General features: G+C 47.4%; 2 long non-coding RNA genes across 6 annotated transcripts; one reads left to right on the forward strand and one right to left on the reverse strand.

Moving 5' to 3' along the window:
- Nucleotides 1-618: 618 nt before the first annotated feature.
- Nucleotides 619-11,415, reverse strand: LOC144280624 (uncharacterized). 4 transcript variants are annotated; one of them, XR_013349052.1, is made up of 4 exons: nucleotides 11,140-11,410; nucleotides 9,026-9,271; nucleotides 6,890-8,462; nucleotides 619-1,847 (listed from the first exon to the last, which is right to left on the reverse strand). It is a non-coding gene; the product is annotated as an uncharacterized LOC144280624 (long non-coding RNA). The 4 variants fall into 4 exon arrangements; XR_013349053.1 differs by lacking the exon at nucleotides 619-1,847 and adding an exon at nucleotides 4,375-5,807 and having other exon boundaries at nucleotides 11,140-11,411; XR_013349054.1 differs by lacking the exon at nucleotides 619-1,847 and adding an exon at nucleotides 10,441-10,523 and having other exon boundaries at nucleotides 6,479-8,462; nucleotides 11,140-11,415.
- Nucleotides 11,416-11,459: 44 nt separating this feature from the next.
- Nucleotides 11,460-17,869, forward strand: LOC144280625 (uncharacterized). 2 transcript variants are annotated; one of them, XR_013349055.1, is made up of 3 exons: nucleotides 11,460-11,664; nucleotides 13,054-13,679; nucleotides 17,546-17,869. It is a non-coding gene; the product is annotated as an uncharacterized LOC144280625 (long non-coding RNA). The 2 variants fall into 2 exon arrangements; XR_013349056.1 differs by having other exon boundaries at nucleotides 13,374-13,679.
- Nucleotides 17,870-20,617: the final 2,748 nt, after the last annotated feature.

Below are 20,617 nucleotides of genomic sequence, written 5' to 3' on the forward strand. Positions count from 1 at the left end.
CAGAAATGGGAGCCCGGTGAACTGAATTGAGATATTGCCCTTCCCTTTTCACAAACCAACCCATTTATTCTGCTGCCCTGATGTTCTCCATGGATGATACTGGCTCCTCTGAGGACACCGTGTGGATATGGCAGGCCGGGCTGGGGGTTGAGAGGGCGGGTGACACAGCGGCAGATGCAGCCACCTGGCCTTCACTCCCACAGACCCAGGGGATGATGGGAGCGGCGATAAACCTGAAGAGCTCGAGTCCATATGGACGGAAAAGACTTCTGGGGGGAGGCAGGGTTCAGCCCTGAAGGAACCACTGGTGCATCCTCTTTCAGGGAGAGCAGCAGAAGAGAAATGTCTCCCTTTTCTGGGGGGAACTTTTGTCCCAGGATAGCCGAGGCTCTACAACCAGAGTGTGTGCCTGAATCCCCTGGTGGAGGGGCCTGGGAGATGTTGCTCTTGAAAACAGAGATTCTGAGGGCCCACCCCCAGAGCTACTGATTCAGTAAGTCTGGGATGGGGCCTAAGAAATGTGCATTTTTCTTTCTTTCTTGCTTTCTTCTTTCTTTCTTTCAGAGAGAGAGAGAACTAATGTGGGGGGGGGGGGCTGTGGGCAGAGGGAGAAAGAGAGAGAGAATTTTATTCAGGCTCCATTCCCAGCACAGGGTCCAACACAAGGCTCGATCTCACCACCCTGAGATTAGGACCTAAGCTGAAATCAAGAATCAGACACTTAACCCACTGAGCCACCCAGGTACCCCAAGAATGTGCATTTCCATCAAGTTCCTAGATGATGTGGATGCTATTGGTCTGGGGTCCATGCCTTGAGAACCACTGGAACATTCTAGAGACACACAAGTTGACTTGCTCTGTGGGGAAGTTCAGAATAGAGGACCAGCAATAGCTGTCTTAGGAGGCCTCTTATCTGGGATCAGTCTGGGATGGTAAGGCAGGGAAGTGGACAGGTGAGTGCTCAGTCTTCTTCTTTCCACCCCATCAGGGAGGAAGGAGATAGGAAGGCTGAGGGTGGAGGTCAGGAGCCGTGCACACTCATGCACACGTGTGTGTGCATGCATGCTTGTGTGTGTTGGGGAGGTAGAGCTGGACCTTCGCTGCCTCAGGAGTTAATCAGAGCTGCTAACTCTGCCTCCAGCTCCCATGGTTGGACCTCAGAAAGTGCCCACAGCTTTCTAGGACTCTCTTTCCACCATGCTCCCTGGCTGCTTGGCCCCTCCCGCCACCCCAGCTCTCCTCACGTCACCAAGGTGGGACCACGCATGCTCCTCCGGCATCTCCCATGGTGGCCTTCACACAGCAGGGCCACAGCAGGTGCTCAGTAAACAATATGGGGCTGGATTTGATTTGGAGCAGAGCTAAGACAACCAGGAGTGGGAGGCAAGGAATGGCAAGGCCATGGGCTCCCAAGTGCTGAGCTAAAAGTGGAAAGTACAGTCACAGCCGCAGAGGCTTGGCCTTCTTCCTTCCCTCGCCATCTGCTCTGCGAGGAAGGGAGCAGGGAGAGGCCACAGCACATGTTACTCACTTGCTGAAGTCACGGGGTGAGGCAGTCAGGATGGGTTAGGGAAGGAGGCCTTGTTCCAGTCCCAGCGGGTGACCCCTCCAACTACCCTGCTTCTCCAGGCCCCAAACTTAGAGCACCCCCAGCCCCTCACCCCCACACCCAATGCTGCAGGAAGTCAGGGCAAGGCTCTTTCCGACGTGTCCTCAGATCCATCCACTTCTCTCCATCAAACTGACACCGCCCGGGTCCTCCTTCAGTCACCTGGACTCCGAAATAGTCTCCTCTTGTGCTGCTGTGCTCCACTTCGGCTCCCTCAAACCCACTCCAGCCAGTGAAGCTGCAAAAGAGTCAGTTTGTCTCATCGCTTCCTTGCTCAAAGTTTTCAAAAGCATCCCTACTGTTCTTTGATTAAAATGTCTGCTCCTGGCGATGGGCTTCCAGACCCTTCCCGAGCTGATCCCTGCTTCAACCTCACTCCTCTCAAATCTTCACTCCTCACTGTGGCCACATCAGCCCCCATGCATTCCAGGCACTTCCCCTTCTGACTTCTCTGCAGCGGTTCTTCCTATCAGGACACAGCCTGGGACTCTCACTTAACACTTGTTCACCTATAATTCAGGCGCTTGCTGCCAGGTACTGGCCACCCTTGGCTGGATGAGTAAGTGACTGGTTGTTGGGAGACAATGCTACCCTAGTTAGACAACTCTAGCCCCAGGAGGCATTAGAAAGGAAGGATCTTCAGCCCCATGGCAACCCAGAAGAGGACATTATCTCAAAGTGGATGCCCAATTCCAACCCCCCACACCAACTCCTAGTAGGAGACACAGACATCTCTGAGGCAAGCAGGGATTCCTCATTGCACCCCAAGGAGCCCAGAGTTCCCACCTTCTGCCCGGGGTGGGCCTCAGGAGAGCTCCGGGGGAGGTCAGGGCTGTCATTCACAACATGGTCCCTGGGAATGGTGCTCCCAGAGCTGTTCAGTGTAGTCTGCAGGGCCACATGCAGCACCCCTAAGAAATGACCACTAGTATCTGTTTCTCAGGGGAACTGGGAAGAGACCAGAGAGTGATGCCTTTTATCCTGGGAGGAAAGGTCAATGAGAAAAGGGAATGCATGTCCCAGGGGCTACATGTTTTCACACAATGATTCCTGCAGGGTAGGTGATGCGCACTGCTTGGATTTCAGTATCTCAAGGGTCTGTCTCCCTGCTGCCCCTGTGGGTCCACTTCATGTCCTGCTTTTGTGGCCACGGGGTCTCCAGTTAAGATACTAAATCTTGTGTGGTCAATAGAAGCAAAATGCCAGTGTCTGATCCCCGTCTCCCCAGCCTCACCTCCAGCAGTCCCACGTGCCATCCTAAGGGATACCGAGCCTCCCTCCCAGGGCATTGGGACAATTGCATCAGCAAGCAGACATTAAGCACCAGGCACCGTGCCTGTCGCAGGTGGGTGCTGTGTGCTCCCTGTGGGGCAGGGGCAGGACTGAGGATGGGGATGGGGAGAGAGACTTTCAAACGCGGAGTCTGCTTCCTGGCACCTATAAAATCATACTGCAAAGAGAAAGAATTAGAAGAAAGAGCGGAAGGGGGATGACAGGACTGCTTCTCGATATGCTTCTAATTTGGAGATTCTGGCAAAGGGCTGGGCGACGGCGTGGCAGGCTGAGCGGAACAGGGACGCGGAGCCAGGAGCCTGGGGTCTAGAAGCCACTCTGTCGCAGCCCCAGGGCCTGCCACCGCCCCCCTCAGCCTCCTCGGCCCGTGCCCGGGAGGGGGCCGGGGGAGAGCACTCCGGGGCCAAGCGGCTCCCGCCCAGCGCTGCGAGTCTGGGATTCTATTTAAGAGCACGTAGCCCATCTGGTTCCCATTGAGGAGGCTGCGTTTTCTCAAGTGCCGCCGCCCCCCCCTGCAATCCAGATCCCCACCATGTGACCCCATCTTCTCCCAATGGTGTTCAGTTTTATGGCTTGTTGTTCTGTGTGCGTGATTTGAGTTTGGGGACTTTTTTTTATCCCCCACACACAGATTTCCCTCCCTCTTCCAGAAAACATGGAGCTTGAACTTTTGACTGCCTGCAACCCTCAGGGGGATGGTGATGAGGACAGAGGGCATGGGGAGATGGATGTCTCCCTGCCTGTCTCCTACCGCCCCTTTCTCGGCTTCTTCATGTGTTTCTCCTCTGTTTGAGGCTCTGCTTGCTCCTGATGGCTCCTCACATGAATCAGCCGAGGAGCGCGGAGGCCAGAGAGGAGGCTGGAGAGAAGCAGCGGTTCGGTTCAACAGTTCAGCCGTGTTTCCCCAGCTGCCTGGGCCTGTGCGTGCTGGAGCGCGGAGGGAGGGGGGCGCCGGTCGGGGCTGGGGGGGCCGCACCCCGATGGGCCGCAGCAGCACGGAGGGGGAGGGGGAGCAGCCAATAACCCGGCTTGTGGCTGAGCTGCCACCCATCTGCCTGCTCAGGGGCCGCCAGAGAACAGGGGGGGCCTGGCAGCCCCACCTGGCAGGGAGGGGCGCAGCGAAGGCTTCCTGGTACCTGATACGGTACCTGGTCGTTGGTCCGTTCCATCGTTCTGCAAGTATCTATGAGGCCCCTTGTACGCGCCAGGCCCCTCGCGGCCTGTACTGTGGAGAGAGCGGCAAAGGCAACAAATGTGGTCCCTGCGCTCAGAGAAGGAGCTTCCAGTCTCTAGGAAGAGGAGGACCTCAAGCAGATAACAGCAAGTGTTTTTGTATGTATATATATAGTTATAAAGTGTGAAAATGCTGACAGCAATTATCAAGGGGGTCTCACTGGAAAGAGCTGATCTTGAAGAAGTGACATTTAAGCAGGATTGAAAGGAAGAGTAGGAGTTAGTAGAGAGAGAGTGTTTCTGGCCCCGGGGGCGAGTGCAAGCCTGACCGGGAGCAGGGAGCCAGGAGCAGGAGGTGCAGACACCGCAAAGATCTTTACTCCTTCAAGCAGTATGAGTGGAACATGGGGAACATGGGGGCGGATTGTGGGGAACAAAGGATGATCCAGGAGAGGTAGGCCGGGGCCAGTTCATCCAGGCCATGGTGAGGCCAGGACTTAGCCAGAGGTCAGGATCAGGGGTCATTCTGAGGTCAAGTGTAGAGGTCAGTATGACGCAGGGCTTAGTGCCCAGGCTATAGCGCAAGAGGCTGTGCTCTGGCCATGGTCAAGGTTAGGCCTTTGATGCCAGAATTAGGGGTTGATCTATGGCCAGAGTTAGAGTCAGTCTGAATCCAGGGCCAGAATGATTCTGAGGTCAAGTTTAGAGGTCAATCTGAGGACAGTGTAAGGATCAGTCATTCATTAAATATTCACCGAACATCTCCCTGGTTGACTCCCTAGGAATATAGTGACTGCCCCGACTGTATTCCTTGCTTTCCTGGAAACTGGAGTTGAATGGGAAAGACAGTCTTTAATGAAAGAATTTCCTCAATAGCTAATTCATTAATTACCATTGCAATGAGTTCTATGGAGGAGAATAGTTAGGTGCCTGAGACCTCAAAGCATCCTTCTGGTTACTCTGGCCACTGAGCAAATAATCCCACAACTGTCACCACATGAAACAGCCCTCTGCTACACTCACAGAATCGGTGGGTTGGGAATTGGAAAGGGCATGGTAGGGATGGCTTATCCCTGCTCTGTGCTGTCTGAGCTTCAGCTGGGAAGACCTAGGGGCTGGAGGTGGCTTGAGAGCTGGGGACTGGAGGCATCTGAAGACTTCTGATTCACACATCTGGCACCCGGGCCAAGACGGATGGCCAGAAGAGCTACCTGTGGCCTGTCCATGTGCCTTGGCTTCCTCACAGCATGGTGACCTCAAGGAAGCTGGACTTCTTATATAAGCACAACCATTACGGGGCAAAGGCAGCATCACCTTCTAGATGACCTAGGCTCAGAAGTTATGCAGCATCACTTCCACTGTGCTCTGTTGCTCAGGCAATCGGTGCCCACCAAGAAACAAGGGAAGTGGAGGTGGACTCCAGCTGCCGATGGGAGAGTGGCATGGTACAACACATGGATCTCAGGTATTTGGAAATCTCTGGAAAATACCATCTGCCACAGATACCAGCAGAGGGCAGGCCAACTTGCCCTGTGGTAAGGAGTCTACCTCTGTACAGCATTAGAAAGAGGGAAAGAGAGGGAGCTTCTGGAATGTACACCGGCCTCTGACAGAAGGGGAGCTAATCACTCTGCTCGGTGGCCCCAAGCCTGCTGGACACGCCGTGGGGAGGTGGAGAGGTTCCAAAGTTGAAGACGCTCTGCAGCAGACCGGCTTCCAAACACATCCTCCCCTGCACAGTAGAGAGGGCACACAGTTTCCAAGTCTTGGCTCTAATTCCTTACTGCTGCATCAATTTTTCCTTAATAAAATGGGGTTAAATTCTCCTGGCCCAGGCAGATTGGAGGCTGGCATAGTCCAAACCGATTTTGGGTTCCCTGATGCTTGAGGAACCTACAGGCAAGCCTAACTTTGATTGTATGCCATATTTTAAAAACCTTTGGTGCCTTACAGATGGTAACTGTTAATAACATTTTGTTGAAATTAGAAGTTTTGTGAATCAAATTCCATATGAAATACACCAGGGAACGCCTTGCCTTAGTGGAATCCTATGGTAGAATTTTCTCTAAAATGAAGAATAGTTTGTAAAGTGAAGAATTTCTCCCACTCTAGTGTGTGTGTGTATGTGTGTGTGTGTGTGTGTTTTAAAATATGGATTCGTGTTGACCTGGTTGGAGGAAGCTGAGCCTCCTTTCCCAGGCCCCAGACTCAAATAAAACCTTTCCTTTGTTCACACGGGTCTCCCTCTGCCATCTGGAGCATTGTCGTCTGTCCTGGGCGGGGTGGGGGTGAGAGGAAAAGAAAAGGGTTCCAATGGCAGCGAGGATTTAAATCAGAAGTGGACAGAGCCTGAGTTATGTGGGTCTCTAGGAAAAATAAAAACAGCTGGAGCGTACACCAACCTGGAGGCCGTGAGGATGTATTGGGACAGCGCTGCCGCCAGGACCCCTGCATGAGGGGGTACAAAGAACCTTGTGTGGGATCCTAGGCACTGCTCACAGTTCAGGTTCAGCTACTAACTCCCTGAGTGGGCTTGGGGTGTCTCTCTGCGCCTCGGTTTCCTGCGTCACTCCTGAGGTCCCTTCCATAGTTCGTGGGCCCTGACCCTAACAGCACCCCACCCCACCCGCCTCCACCCCCTTCATGATAGCTGAAGCTCTGCAGCAGCCGGGGCATGACCCTCTTCCTCACTGGCCTTGGGAAACTCCCTGAACTTGGCCCCATGGCTGGGGTCAGGCGGGAAGTGTGGCCCAGATGACCTCATGCTGGGTTCTCTCCAGCAGTTCATCCCTTGCAGGCAGCTCAGTGACTCACCTCAGGGGGGCGATGAGCCAAAGCCATTTGAAAACTGAAAGCCTTGTGGGGCCCTTCCCTTCCAAGGGCTCTGAGAACAGGCCTCTGGCAGCTAGTAAGCTCTTCCCTTCCCAGGGACCCAGAATGAAAGGCTAGATGTGTCCCAGCCAGTGTCCCTTGTTCCCTCAGGCACGCTAGAGTATCCTGCCTTCCCCATTCTCTCATCTCTGAGCCAGGACCTCAGGACTCTAGGCTCAGCCAGTCTGTGTGGCCGGTGATTATACTCTTCGTCCTCTCTGGGCCCATCTCGGCATCTCAAAGGTACAATCTCTCCACTCCGTCTCAGTCCATCCTTGTTCTTTCTCTCCACGCAGCCCTTCTGAATCTGTGGCCCCAAGTCTATGCCTCTTAGCCCCAGGAAGTTTTGAGAAGAGCTCGGTGGGGAAGCTATTTCTTGCTCTCTAAGTATTCGTGGGTCCCGCACACTCTCCAGCTTCCTGGCAGTTAGGTGGGGTCCCTGCTCTGTCCAGTCTGACCAGTGATGACTTCTTGGCTGAGCACAGAAAAGTAGGCAAGTTTCTCCACGTGCTCTCTTCTGCTGGCACCTGGGAGATGGATATAGAGACTTCGTGGTACGGAGCTGCACTGCCAAGTGTGGTAGCCATAGCCGCATATGGCTATTGAAATTCGTTAAAATTCAATGAAATTCAAAATTCTGTTTCTCAGTCACACTAGCATGTTTCAAGTCCTTGATAGCCACATGTGGCTAGTAGAGGTTGCATTGCACAGCACATATAAGACATTCCATCACGGCAGAAAATTCTCTCGGACAACACCATTCTAGATGGTGAAGCTACAAGATGCCAGGTCACCATCAGCCCAGGTCCTCAAGGAGAAGGACCTCCCACCAATCCATGGTGGACATACAGCATGAGCAAGAAATCAGCTTGTGCCATGTGAAGCCCCTGAGGTCTCAAAGTGGAGTGATTGCTCCCATAGAGCTCAGCGTCCCTTAACTGGCACAGCTCACCTGCATGAGATGAACTGGAAGCAGCAAAAACAGGTAGAAGAGGACCAAGTTCTAACCTGCTGGGCAAATGCCATATGTGATCCAAATCATCTGTAATACAGAGTTGACACTTCACTGGCCTTGCAGGGGGAGCTGGCTGAGGCATAGTCGTGGGAGAGGTTCTGGAATAGGTGATGGGCCTTGGAGAAGGGGCAAGCTTCACAAAGGCTTATAGTCTTCAGCCTATAATAATTGTTGGCTGTCCACCTGGGAAAGCAGAGATAAGCAAAGAGAAGGGCAGGTATTCCAGTGGGAGCACCAGGATAGGCAAAACACAAGAGCAAAAATGTTGCTGGGAACACAGAAGTCGTGGGCCATGCAATTTTCCTTGGGGTTGAAAGGGAGCCTTTGGGAAGCTCAGGAGACAAGTCAGATGGGAATTGTGAAGTGAGTCTCTGCATGTTTCCACCCGGAGTTGGTCAAGAGCAAGGAGTAGAGTGTGTGGAGAATGAAGGATGAACTAATGTCATTATTGATTGTCAAGGGTGAGGTCAACTTCAGGCATGACAGGCTGGAATTCCGTAACTAGAGTTGCAGAATTTGACGGGAAAGTATGGGAATTCACAGAGGCGGCATTTTGTTTAGGGAATAATCAGTTAATTAGTGATTAATTCACACCAGAAGCTAGCTAATTCTAGAGCTCCTCTTTCCTTCTGAGTTCCAGGCTTGACTTTCCAACGCTCCACTTGGCTTCCCCAGCTGAGAGTCCACTCAGCACCTCAACCTCAGCCTGGCCAAAGTGACCTGCACCACAAACCTCCAAATGGCACCAAATGCCATGGTAATCCAAGTGCATGGTCGTGTCCTTGGAATTCTCTGAAATTCACTCCAGCACCACCACTCCTGCCACCACCCACGTATGCACACATGCATGCACACACATAGCTCATCTCTCAACAAGTTCTGCTGGGGCTTCTGCCAACAGTACCCCAGCCTCTACACCTGCCCCAACATCCCTGCCTCTCCCATAGTCACACCTGACTATTCTCCTGGACCACAAACACCTCAGGACCGCAGGCCTTATCTCCTGTCCCTCTGCTCCCTCCAACCCATCCTACCAAACACCAAACAAGATTTTCAATATTTACTTGGGTTGTGCCTCTGCTCAAAAGCCTTCAGGGATCTCCAAAGAAATCAAACTTCCTCATCCTTGTGTTCAAAGTCTTCCGCTTGCTGACCCCAATGCATATCAGCATGATTCTTAACATTCCTTTTGCACAAACTCCAGTGTGCCAAAAAGATCCCCTCGTTGATGCCTCTGCACTTTGCTCTGTGAGACTCCTCCGGCCCTGCGAAGACTTGCCCTATCTCCAGCTGTTCCCTGGAAAGTATTTCTGGGTAGATGGAGGTCAAGTTCAATAAGATGAGACAGCAGGGACTTCTGTTTCCACTTCCCGACTACAAGTGCCACCTTATCATTGCTGGCAGCGGCCCCACACCCAAACCTGTGCCACAGCAGGCAAGAGCTTCCTATTTACAATAAAATCTGAACCCTTTGCTGCCACCGGCAAGGCTGTATATGATCTGGCCCCTGCTGGCCTCCCTAGCCTCATATTCCTCCACATGCCCCCCTCCCTCTCAGTTCTGTGCCCCTAGAGGTCTTCCAGCTGACCCTGAGGGCCCTTCCGCAGGCTGTCCCTTCAGTCTCGAATGCTGCCTAATGTCCACCCAGGTTGCAAGTCCCAACTCAAAAGTGGCTTCCCCAGAACCCTATTCACCATAGTCCCATGTTCTCTGGACTCACAGTCCTTTTCTCTCCATACCTCCTTCACAGTTTGTAGCTGTAGGGTGGCACACTGGATTACTTAATGTCTGTCTCCCTGCCAGGATGTAAGCAAGCTCCTTATGGCGGGGACCAGGCTTATTGAACCTGCCGTTGAATCCCCAGCAATAAATCTGGCATATAGTAGATGCTCAATAAAGATGTGGGGACAGAATGAGTGAGTGAATGAATGAATGAATGAATGAGAATCATGCAGAAGGTCCTTAGCACCATAGGGGTGTCCCCTTCTGGGCCCATCTCCCCATCATCACCTCTACACTCCTGCCATCACCCTGTTCATCCTCACTGGACAGGGGAAGGGGCCACTCCACATGGCTTTGGCTGGCTGGGACCTCACACTGAGCCTGGCTAGGCCTGTACTTATGGAGAATAAACAGTTCTAATCCAGAAGGGCTTCCTTTGCCCAGGGACTGGGTTTAGACACATAGAATTCTGTGAATTTGATTTCCCCAGACTCCAGGCCCCTCCCAGAGCAGCAGCCTCTGTTCCCCAAGCAGGCCTCTGGATAGAAGCCAGAACCCTGCCACCTTCTAGGTCTCTTCCCTCCCACAGTTCTTGGGCCCCCCAAATCCTAATCTCTCCTCCAAGATGTAAAAATATATTTCAAGGCACTAACTGGGGAGGTCATTACTTCAAAGACCCTCTTGGCAAATTCCTTTACTGGCCCAGTTTAAAAAGCCAGAGTCTTCTTATAATGGGGCTCCTCAGAGCAGGGCCCACCTGTGAAAATACTGCCCTCTTCAGGGATTGATCCGAGCAGGGAAGGGCAGGCGCCAGGCCCCTTGGCTGCTCCCAGAGGAAGGCTGGGGAGGAGGTTCAGAAGAGCTTAAGAAATGGTCTTTTCCTAAAGAGAGGGCCTAAACTCCTCCTGGCCAAAGACTCCAGACGGAAATTAAGGCTTTCAGGGCCTAGTTGAGGGACCAGCATTATGCGGGCTTCAGGCTGCCTGCTTGTTTGTGGGAACCCAGTGTACTAAAGGGACTGACATTGTCCACGATGAAAACATTATTCCTCCACTTCCAGCCCTCTGAGCAGGTGACCTCACTCCCCACCTCTCAGCGATGTGAGTCCCTGAATCTCTGGTCCTCAGATGTAAAGAGCTCCCTGCACTCAGACCATTGGGATCTCACAGCCCCTCCTCTCAGTTCACAGGGAGAGCCTGTCGGCTCCAAGCCTCCTCTCCCTCAAGCTCCAGCCACAATGAGAGCCACACAGGCATCTCCTTCTACCTTCTCAAGGATGCCTGCCTGCTGTGAGTACCTCTGCCCCCCCTTGATTTAATCTCTCCATCTCTACTCGCCCCTCCCACCACCATTGATGATGCTCAAGAGTCCATCTGTTGAACCTGCACAGCTCCAGCCGCTGCCCTAGCTCCTTCTGCCATTCATAGCCAACTGTGTTGGAGGTACCCACACTTACTGTCTTTTCTTCCTCGCCCCTACTTTCTCCCCAGTCCACAGTAGTGTGGCCATGGTCTTCACCCCTTTCCTGAAACTGCTCCCTCCAAGTACCCAGAAGGCCTCCTTGCTTAGCAGCATATGTCTCTCCATCTTGAAATGCTACTTTATCTGGCCTTTCTCAGCACAGCATAACTCCATTGGCTCCTTCCCTCTGGCTGCACCTTCCTGGTCTACATCATGGGCCCTCTCCAGAATTCTGTTTCTGTTGTTCCTTGTTTTTTCTTCTCTCCACACTGCCCAGGTGATCTCATCTACTTCTATGACTTCAGAGACTCTAGAACCTTTATCTTCAGCCCAGAGCTGTCTTCTGAGCTTTGGACGAATACATTCATTCATATGTACACTCACTCACTCAACAGATAGAGCCCCTGCCATGTGTCAGGTGCTGTTCTCAGTAACAAAACAACAAGCCCCTGCTCTTGTGGGGCTTGACCGTGTAGTGGAGATAAATACTCTACGAGGAAACTAGGTCCCTCCAGGCGGGGTAAGTGCTAACAGAGAAACAGGCCAGTGTGATGGGGGGGCCTTGGGGGCTGCATCCGTCAGGGTTAAGTCAGGAAGCAGACGCAGTGAGTATGAAGAAATGGGGGACATATTATAGGAATAAGACATTTCAAAATTGTGGGGAAAACTAGGGAAGCAGAAGTCCTAAAGGGGGAGTTGGAAGAGCAGAAGAAAGTCATGAACCAGCGCCCCCAGCCAGGCGTGCCCAACAGGAGTGGGCCCTGGGGAAAGTCAATGGAAGGCGGTTTGCCCTCCAGCTGGAGGTGAGCAAGGCGGGCACAGGAAGACTGGTTCCAAGAGCCAGGTGCTGGCACCTGGGTTACAGCCATGTCTCCGCTCGGGCTCCCTGGTGCCCTTCTCTCCTTCCGGTTTGTCCCTCACAGTGCAGCCTAAGCAGCCTTTCGAACATGCCAACCTAACCTGCTACTCCTTTTCTTAAAATGCCTCCTGCTCCCCATTACCTTCAGGATCCCATTCAGACTCTGGCAGGCTGACCCTGCCTACCCCGCCTGCCCGGCTCCAGGCTCAGCCTTGCTCTCCAGATCCTCGCCACATAAAACTTCCTGCATGTTCTCGTGCCCTCACTCTCTTCCAGACTTCAGAACACTCTCCTTTCTTCCCTCACATTCTTTTCCTGCCAACTCTTACTCCATTACAAGACACCAGCTTACACACCTCCTCCTCCAGGAAGCTTCCGTGATACCCACCCCACAGACATCTGGGCCCTTCCCACAGGCTCCTCCAGATCCTATATTTCTCTCTCTTTGCCCTTGTCTCATGCTAAGGTATACCTGCAGGTTTGCATGTCCTTGTGCCTCATTCTACCATGACCACTGAGAGGAAAGAGGCCTCACTCTGACCAGCCCGGGCCTGGGCACTGCAGGTGTGTGATAAGGGGTTTGAATTAACAAAGGTTTATAAAAGCTGTGCAATAAAACATAAATAAGATTTATTCTGCAATGTTTTTGTAAAAAGCAGAATGCAAAATTTGGTGTATATTAAGATTATAATTTGTAAAATAAATAGAAGGAAAATGTATACACAGTTAAATAAAAGGGGGAGGGGTGGAAGGAATGAGATAGTCGTTGATAAAGGCTTACCTCTGGCAGGTGACACAGTGGATGATTTTTCTACCTTTCAGTTTCAAACTGTTCTGTGAAGTAAAAAAAAAAAAATCCCATTAAATATTTTTCAAAAGCAATAAATTGCTCTCTTACCACCTACTTCTATTTTTATATTCACATTCCTTCCTAACCACATTTGTTCTATACTTCCAAGAATGAAGATTTCTGTCTTGGGCAGAGAAAGCCAAATTTTTCCTTTCAGTAGGAGTTGACTGACCTGTCTTGTCTCTGTCATCTGTTCCCAGATACCATCTGCCAGAAAACATGTTCCCATCCCTTTCTTACTTTTCTTGCTTTGTGAGACAAAAAGTAATTATGAAGATTTTGAGTTGTATCAGAACAGCATGCTGATGGATATTTTTAGATACATAAATGGCCCAGGTGTGGGGTCCCAAATCTGACTTTAAAGAACAAGCTTTCCTCTAAATTCCCCAAAGGAAATATAAGCATAGAAGACAAAATAAGGCCAAGGAGCCTTTGTTCCTGGTGTAGGCTTTGCCTCAAACCCTGCTGCAGAGCTGAGGAGGTCTCCCTTGGCTTTGATGGGTGACCTTCTCCTCTCTAGGTAAGCCCAACCTCAGATCCTAGAGCTGTTGCCATGTGAGGAAGGGTGAGAGTACTCAGGGGAGTGGAGAGGTACACAATGAGGAGAATGTGAGCCCTAGAATCCAGAGCAGAAGTGATCTGGGAGGCCCATCCAGCAGTGGGAACATCACCAGCCCAGGATAAGTAAGTAACTGCTGAATCCAGGACCGAAGGAAGATCACAAGCCTAGCACTGTGGACCAATTTTGACTCTTATCATCCTCATTATGGAAGGAAGAGGAGAGCAGAAAATCAGATAGGAGCCTGGTCCAACTTGAGACTGATACGTAAGTTGCCATTTGCGTTCTGAAATTCGGCTTTCTTTAGATGCACCACTCCATCTTTGCTGCTGTCCTGCATCTATGTTCATGAGAGAATTCCCTTGGGGGATTTATATGCAATTATTTGGAATAATTTCCCCCCGAGAACATGTTTTGATCAATTTTGTCATTTCGAACCATGTTAGAATGTTTGGATTGAGTAGGAAGAGGGTGAGCCTTGGAAATTGCCGAGTAAGTAGATGGACTTGGTGGATTTAGTGCCCTGAAAAGAAGTCTCTAACATCAATATCAAGAATGGGTAGGTTGCACTAGTTCAGTAAGAGTTAATGAAAGCCTGAACTATGGCAGTCTGAGGAGGTGGACCCAGAGAAGGAGGGGAAGGTTTGAGAGCCATTTCAAGGGAAAGCTGATGGGATTAAAGGAGCAGTGAAGGTCATGTCCAAGGCTATAGCTTGGGAAACAAAGAACATAATGATAACAGTACTCCAGACCTGTGGCACAGATGAATAGGTAGGACTTTGAGGAGAAGATGAGTTTGAAATGCCTGAGAGATATTTAGGAAGAAAATTTCAATAAATATTTGAAAATGTGGGTCTGGAGCTTGTGATAGAGATTGGGGGTATAGATATGGTATAGATAATAGTTGTAGATGTGCAGATACAGATACAAGGCAGATATGCATGAGAGACAATGGACAGAGACTGAGGTAGATCTAGCCATCTTTTGACACATGGCAGTAGGAGTCCAAACCAGGGTGACTCCAAGAACTTTTCAAGGAAGAAATAATGGTAGTTGGTGACCACTTAAGCATATGTGATAAAAGCTTGTAAGCAGTGAAAAGTGATTCCAGACATCTGAGTCTTGGTGTCTGGAAGGACAGTGGTCCCATGGGAAGAAATCAAACAATCAAGTTGTGGGAGGAAATGATGACTAGGGTCAGAGTCCGTGAGTGTGAGACAATGGCAAGACATGCAACTGGGAGTCCTAACCAGGCAGGTGTTGGACCAGAGCTCTGGTTAGAGTCAGCCTGGAGGTGCAGAATTTGGAATCATAAAATCCTAAGATGTTAGTGCTGGAAGGAATTTTTAGACTCCATCTCATCTGATGCCTTACTTGTATAGATGAGGAAACTGAGATAAATTAAAGGCTCTACTCAAGCTCACACAGCTTTGGCTAGCAGAACCAGTCAGAAGTAGAAGCCTAGTCTCTCCATTCCCAGTCTAGAACTCTTGAGAATGCGAAGATGGAGAAGATAGTTTCTGAGGGAGAACTGAAAAGGGCTTATTGCAGTGTTAAGTCATGGTGACTCTGAGAGCTCTGAAATGATTATATTAGAACATGTGCTTGGTTGGAAGGGACAGAAATTAATTGTACCAACTCACAGTGAGGCTAGGAATGGCCTTCAAGGATAACTGGATCAAGGGATCAAATGCCTTCTGTACTGTTTCTCTCTTCTCTGTGTATGAACTTGATTCCCTCAGTATTATTTCATTCATAATGGGTGACACGGCCACCAGCATACTCCAGACTCCTCTCCTTTTAGCGTTTGGCCAAAGAGGGAAAAGGGCTTGCCCAGGGAGGGGCTTTGATTGGCCAGCTTACATCATGCTAATATCTCACCAAAATGCTGTGATCCACAAGACATCACATGACTATGACTGGGAAATTGTTTTTAATTGGAAAGGCCAGATGAGTCAGCAAGATGAGCAAGGAGACAGATTCCCTAAATTATGTCCTCTAGGAAATAAGGATTACTTATTATTACTTATTATGTCCCATAAAAACATTCTTTGATACGGCACAGTTACTAGGCCAGTCAATTAAAAGCATGAAGAAAACAGAGGCACAAAAAGTAAAATAAGCTATAATCACAATTCCCAGAGGTAACACTATTGAATTTCATATATTACTTTATATAAATGCTTTTCTTTTTTTACAAAACTTGAATCTTACTGCACATATTTAATAATTTGCCATTTCACTTAACAATATGATGCAAACATCTTTTCGTGTCAACACATACATTTCTATAATACTTTTATTGGCCACATTTAATTCTAATGTTTGCATATATCATCATTTATTTAACTAATTCTATACTGGGGCCACTTAGGCAATATTCTTTTCTTTTCTTCTTTTCTTTTCTTTCTTTTCTTATCTTTTCTTTTCTTTCTTTCTTTTCTTTTCCTTTCTTTTCTTTCTTTTCTTTTCTCTTCTCTTCTTTTCTTATCTTTTCTTTTTCTTTAAGTTTTATGTACTTAAATCACATCTACACCCAACATGGGCTTGAATTCATGACCCCAAGATCACGAGTCACATGCTTTTCTGACTGAGCCAAGCAGATGCTCCAGTAATATTCAATTTATTTTAATTTTCTATAGCTATACCTTTATATACATGACCTTTAACTTAGAACAAATTCCTAGAAACATAATTTCTTCAAAAAGAGTGTGTGTACTGTAAAAACCAAAATTGCCCTTCAGAAAGATTGTACCACTTTCTCTCATTCTCACTGATGGTAAATAAATGGCTTATTTTTTTTCTTCTTTTGCTAGTAGTATTCCTTTCCAGCTATTACTGGTAAGAATGATACATGTGTCTAGCATTGGGAATATATTATAAGAGTCCCTGTTCAAATATTTGGGAGCCAGATGAGAGATAAAGGAAAAAGATATTTTGTAGGTTTTTATTGGGTTTTTCTTCTACTCAGTAGATTCTAAGAGTTCTTTATATATATTTGACATAAAAATGTTTTGTTAGATATGTATATCACAAATATTTTTCCCAGTCTGTGGCTTATCTTCCTATTTTCTTTTTTTTTTTTTTTTTTTTTTTAAGATTTGATCTATTTATTTGACAGAGAGAGTGAGTGAACACAAGTATGGGGAGCAGCAGGCAGAGGGAGAGGAAGAGGGAGAAACAGGCTCCCACTGAGCAGGGAGCCCAATGCAGGGCTCTATCTCAGGGCCCTGGGATCACAACCTGAGCTGAAAACAGACACTTAGCCAACTGAGCTACCCAAGCACCCCATAGTTTTGTAATGGAATTTTTTAAATAGCAGAAGTTTTTCATTTTGGTGAAATTTAATTGCTCAATTTTTTTTCTATGGTTCATGCTTTTTTGTGTCTATACTAAGAAATACTCACCTACCCCCAAATCATAAAGATTATCTCCTATCAGTTCTACTAAAATGTTTACAGTTTTAGTTTTTACATGTAGGTACCTGACCCATTTTTAAGTAATGTTTAGTATGATGTGAGGTAAGGGCCAGGGTTCTTGTTTTCCACATGAATCTCCATTTGATCAACCATCATTTGTTGAAAACACTCATTGAATCAGCTTGCCCACTTTGTTGGAAATCCATTGGTCATATATGTTTGAGTCCTTTATTTTGTTTGATTGATTGTCTACCCTTACGCTAATATGACACTGGCTTGCTATTACTTCATAGTAAAACTTGAAATCACTATCAATTTTTTTAAATTCTTGAATTAATAGCTTTTTAAATGTTTATTTTTAATTTTACTTGTGTAACAATGGAAATATTTAGGAGTGCAACTTTGCCTCTGAATCACACTTTGAGTCATCTTTGCATTATGGAATGAATTTGTACAACCATGCATTACAAAATATTTTAAATCTAAGATAATTAAAACTTGTGTTAATGGCACATACACAAAAAAGATATTCAAATACAAAAAAAACTTAGAAGGTGACCAATTAAAGAAAAGTATTTTAAAAGAAAAATAGCTTTCGTCTAAAAGTCCCAGACCTTTGGTATTAAGGCACCAGCCCCACTTCTTAGGCATTCCTAAGAGATACCTCGTCTCCACCACCAGTGGTACTGAATATGTTCCCTTGAATCTCTTCAGGCTGCTGGGCACTGCTGGTCTCGGTTGCTAAACCACTGCTACAATGGCTCCACCTTGGAGCCTCCTCCTGCAAGACCTCCACCAAGCCACACTGCTAAAGATGCCCCTACTGCTTTGAGCCACATCGCCAGTGACACCGGTGGTTCTCCTCCCTTCTTCCGAGTCTTCTCTTTCCCCAAGGACTTTTCCTTGTGAATTCACTCTGGCAACTAATGTGTTCAATCGAACTATACTGAAAAAAAAAAAAAAAAAGTTCAAAATCTCTTCCAGCGTGAGAAGAATGCTCCTGCCCAGGGTGATGCACTGGGTAGGTGGCTGGGTGAAGTCCTAATCAGGACCACTTGGGCTCCTGAAACACTATACAGTTTTGTGAAAATGGCTTACTTTTTAGCCATTTTAAGCCTTTCACAATTTTGCTGTTCTTTCAAAAATACACAGTGTTATAAAAGTAATACGTATTCAATGTAGAACATCTGGAACACACAGAAAAGTAGAGAGACAAAAATCATCTATAATTCACCACTCGTGTGAACACTGTTAATACTTTTCTATGTATATTTTAACCTAATTAAGAATCAAACTATTTCTACAGTTCATATCCTGCTATGATAAGTTAATATTATTTGGGGATTATTGTCAGGTTTAAATTTTCTAGAAACCCTATTTTAATGGCTATGTATTTTTCTGTAGATATATCATAATGTAACCATCAACTATTGTTGATTATCTAGAGTATTCCCGTTTTGCTCTTATAAATAATACGTGCTATGCATCCTTAAACACATCTGTATTATTTATTATTTCTCTATAATAAATTCCTAGAAGTAGAATTACTGGTTGAAAGAAAATAAATCTTTATAAGGCTCTTGATACATAGAAGACAAATTTCTTTCTAGAAAATTTTTATCAGTTCCTACTCCCACCAGCTGTGAATAACAGTGTTATATCACACTCTTGCAAGCACTATTTTTTTTCAATCTTTGTTAATTTGATAGGCTAAAAAAAGACATCTTGTTGTTTTAATTTGCATATTTTGATTACCAGCCATGTTGAAAATTTTTATATGCGTTTATTAACCTTTCATAATTTTGTTTCAAAGCTCTTTACATTTTAAGACCATTATCTTTCTGCCATATTTACTGAAGATATTTGAGGTATTGTTCAATGTTCTAAATTATTAGTGGTCATTTGAAAATAGTACAAATTCTTTTTTAGCTAGGATGTAAATTTTACATTAATGTTTAGATTGATAGTAGTTAGTTAAAAATGTCTCAAGAAACATTGCTATTAAATCTCTACCATTCTAATAGGTTTTGCCTTGTGCCTTTTGATGCTATAGTGATGGAGCATTAAACATCGATGGGGTTCTGAAAGGAAGCAGATGGCCCACTCTAAGTGGGTAATTTGAGGAGGGTCTAATAAAGAGACTAAATGCAAAGGTGTGGTTCTCCTACAGTGAAACCACAGTGGTAGTACAGTACCCTAGGGCTAGAATAGCAGGGATCCATCATCTTCCTTAGGTTGGAAGGAGCAAGGGTGAGAGCAGATATGGGAACCTGAAAACAGGGAGGGCCATGTGAAAAGGGCTCCTCAATGAGAAGTATGACCTCAGGGGAGGGACAGAGTCAACCTGTGATGCTTTTGCAAGAAGGCTACTGAGGAACTAAGCACCCCAGCTCCACCCTTCAAACTCCCCTCAATCTCCTGCTGGTGTTCTCCATTGACCAAACCCAAGTGGAAGCAGAGAGCAAGGGAGCTGTCAGTGTGGCCCCTACAGGCTCCCCTCTTGGAGCTCACAGCACCCAAGGAGATGAAGGAAGAGCAGATCTGGCAAGCAACATGAAAGGTGTCCAGGACAAAGACTTCTTACTGTTAAAAAGTTCCTATGACCTTAAACTCGTATCAACAGTAACTGACATTTTATGATACTTTTTGTCTTAATTCTGCTTTTTCTGGATATTCTGTTTACGTGTTTTTCTAATGTAATTTGCCCTATGCATTTTCTAATGGTGTAAGATTATTTTGATTGGATTTATTATCTATATAGCTTGCACTGAGCTAAGAGAAAGAGGGAAAAGCACAGACACTGGGCAGAGGCTGCAGGCTATCCCCTACTATCCATTTCTCTCTCCTTAGTAGTAATAAAACTCTCAGTTGTCATCTGGGCACATGGCTTTTCAGAACAAAGCCTGCATTTCTCAGGCTTCCTGATAGCTAGGGTGGCATGGGACTAAGATCTGGCCAATAGGATGTGCAGAGAATCGATGTAGGCAACACTGGTCATTTCCCAGAAGGATGGAGCATGAGCCTTTCTCCCCCTCCTCCACATTGCTGCTTGGAGCAGAGATATGGTGGAGCGTCACCAGGATGATAGGGATGCTGGGGTAAGGTCCCTAGACCACGTGGATTGCTTATCTTCAGACACTGAGAAAGACATAAACTTCTTCTTTAAGTTACTGTTGTTTTGTGTATCACACTAAGCCAAGCCTAATTCCTAACTGCTATAGATCCCAAGGAGCAGAATTTCAGCTATCCATTCAAAGGGGGAAAGAGAATGGAGATTAACATTCTCTGAGCACCCACTTTATGCTTTCACCTATGTTACTGCGCTTAATCCTCCTAATAATCCTGCTATTATCACCATTTTCACTCATGAGGAGACTGAGGCTCAGTTTGTTTAAGAAACTCGCCCCATAGTCACACAGCTAATACCCTGACAAGGTAGGAATTCCAACCAAGGTGTGGCTATCTGACTCCAAAGCCCTAGTTCCCTTCATGTCAATCTCCTGTAGAAGAGTGAACAAAAAGGAGATTCCCAACTGGGCCAAGAGTGGGCTCATGAACAGGCTCTAATTGCCTCATATCCTCTTGTGTGCTTCTGGGAACCAAATAGATAAACCATAACACCTTGTCATCATAGCAACCGTTGTTTACAACTGGAATTCATTCTTCAGCTCTGAGGAATGGCCAGGAGCCCTCAGCTCCGGGGATTTATGAGTAATAGGAAATGTGAGAACTTCAGTGTTCTGCTGTCAAAGAGAGAGGCCTTGGAAGACAAAGGTACATACTGCA

This window comes from Canis aureus, chromosome 12, assembly GCF_053574225.1.
Source record: "Canis aureus isolate CA01 chromosome 12, VMU_Caureus_v.1.0, whole genome shotgun sequence".
NCBI lineage: Eukaryota > Metazoa > Chordata > Mammalia > Carnivora > Canidae > Canis > Canis aureus.